Source organism: Rattus rattus, chromosome 15 (genome assembly GCF_011064425.1).
Source record: "Rattus rattus isolate New Zealand chromosome 15, Rrattus_CSIRO_v1, whole genome shotgun sequence".
In the NCBI taxonomy this organism is placed as follows: Eukaryota; Metazoa; Chordata; class Mammalia; order Rodentia; family Muridae; genus Rattus; species Rattus rattus.
Window position 1 is genome coordinate 61508677 of NC_046168.1, and position 2632 is coordinate 61511308.

A 2632-nucleotide genomic window follows, 5' to 3' on the forward strand; every position below is an offset into this window, starting at 1 on the left:
TAGCCAACAAACATGGCAGCTTTTAACATTTTCCAAAACCCATTTTCCTGCTTAGAAGGAATATATATATATATATATATATATATATTTGTTATAACTGCTTTTAAAACAACTATTGCTCTGATATAACCGAAGAGCTTGAGTGGTCAATAACCTTGGTTATGTGTTCTCTTGTCTTGCATTTCTTGTGGTCTAGGGGGGTTATTTAACTCAGCTTCCTGTTGACACAGCTCTCCATGAGCTTCCCAGAGTCTGGTTAACTAAAATAACTCCTCTGTAAAGAAATGTCATCGATCTAACCCCTACTGTAATATTTTCTCTTATTTTTTTAAGATTTATTCATTTATTATATTTAAGTACACTGTAGCTGTCTTCAGATACACCAGAAGGGGGCATCAGATCTCTTTACAGATGGTTGTGAGCCACCATGTGGTTGCTGGGAATTGAACTCAGGACCTCTGGAAGAGCAGTCGGGTGCTCTTAACCGCTGAGCCATCTCTCCAGCCCTATATTTTTCTTGATAACCTTCTGCAACCCAACCCATGCAGAGCTGTGTCTCAAGTGCAGCCTGGGATAAACTGAATGATGAATCATTGTCAGTCAGTCTCTTCTCTGGTCACACTAGGAGCTCTCCCATCAGTGAAGTTGGTAACTGTGGGGCTTATGTCATGTTCCAGATTCTTTAAAAATAGGAAGAATAGGAAGAAACCTTTCCCTTTAGCACCTTGCGTTCTGACTGGGAACGCAGGGTTATCAATAGATTGCGCTCACTGAGAGGCTGGACTAGGAAAACAAACTGGAGAGGGGTCAATGTTCTGTAAGGAACATTAGAGTTTGGGAATGAGGATCAGGGGACTTGATTTTTATGCCACTGTGCTGCATAGAGTTCTTCTGAGCAGTCCAGCTGGGAACCTTCAGGAGTGGTAGTGACTGATGTAGCTGTAGCATTCTGAAATTCTGCCCATGTGAGATCAGGTCCAAAATACACTATGGTCTCTGCATATCTCTCCTGAAGGGTTCTTGACAGTGTCAAGTCACAAACATCTCCATGGGTCACACAAAAAGCTCAGATACACATAATAAGTTCTGGCTTTTTGACAAACCCTGGTGTTAATAGTTTCATTCCCAGTGGTTTCTTAAAATCCTGAATTAAGACCAAATGGTCACAGCACTTAACAGCATCTCAGTAAAGGGTACTTCACCCTGGGACTGTGCATTCCACCTTTCTCTCTCAAGATATGACTCCTGCTCCTGACAGAGCAAGAGTCCTTTCCCACATGTTTAAGGTAACCCACATGGGTTGGAGCACCAGCTGCTCTTCCAGAGGTCCTGAGTTCAAATCCCAGCAACCACATGGTGGCTCAAAACCATTTGCAATGTGATCCTATACCCTCTTCTGGCCTGCAGGTATACATGCACATAGAGCACTCATGGACATAAAATAAGGGAGCCCACACTAATGCAGTGGATGGTTTGGGTTCAGACCTCACATTCAGGCTCTCTGCCCCTAACAGCTCTCTGCCTCTTCATCTCTCTCCACCTCTCAGTCTCTATCATCTCACCTTATGTGGATGTGGACCACCTGGAGACAAGAATACTTACCCACCTGCTAACGACCTAAGGAATCACATTCATGACATCCCTTTGGTTGGCCCTGCTATAGCTATCCAACAAGCTAGGAAGTCATGTTTCAGGCTGGGGCCTGACATCTTTCGATATTTCACTTCCTAATGTTATCAAACTCACCCTGTGTCCAGTACAAAGAGGTTTACATCTGCACATTTCATTGACCTGCTTTCTTTTGAATATGTGAGCAGTGTTATTTCTTATGTGCTATACAAATAGTTGAAGGTTAATTAGCAGAGTAGCTGCATATAGTAATTCTGCCAGTCCCCTTCAGACAAAAAAAAAAGTAAAATGGACATACTTGAATTAGGTAAGTAGCAGGCCTTTATCTATGACTATGTGACCATTAGACTTTATATTTATGAAATTGGAAATTCAGAAATGTATAATGTAGTCATAGCATATGATTTGGAATCTGGGGTTGAAACCCTAGTTCCAGTAGTCTATTGCTAGGCTGAATTGTATGAACTTCAGTTTTTCCCTTCTGAACAATGGGCATAATTTCTGCTTTCTTTAGCTACCATAAAATTTTACAGAAAAAGTGTGATTAAGTAGTAGCTGTTGTTATTAACCCTGTGTTTTTTTGTGAAAAAAATTTAAAAAAAAAGAGGTTTACATTAAGAAGAGTCATATATATATATATATATATGTATATATATAATCACATAATATATATGCTGTAATATAACATTATACATCTTATATATAATACATAACATGTATCTATGTTATATATATTATGTATATATACCATACATAGTACATTTATATAATGTTAATGTATAATTGTATATACATAGACACACATACATACATATATATATACATATATATGTATATATATATTACTCCATGAACTGGGTTCTGGGAATTCAAAGATGTTGTTCTAGCCCTCATCAAGTCGACCATTGAGATTATCCGTCGCAGCTTAGAAGAAAGCATCCATTGACACCAATGCAGATGGACGAAGAGGAGAGCACAGGCTAGAGTGTGCCCAGCTGCTCTG

General features: G+C 39.4%; 1 non-coding gene across 1 annotated transcript; it reads left to right on the forward strand.

The window, feature by feature from the left end:
- The first annotated feature begins 1774 nt into the window (after positions 1-1774).
- On the forward strand, positions 1775-1906 carry LOC116885025. The gene has a single exon (XR_004385914.1). It is a non-coding gene; the product is annotated as a small nucleolar RNA SNORA19 (small nucleolar RNA).
- Positions 1907-2632: the final 726 nt, after the last annotated feature.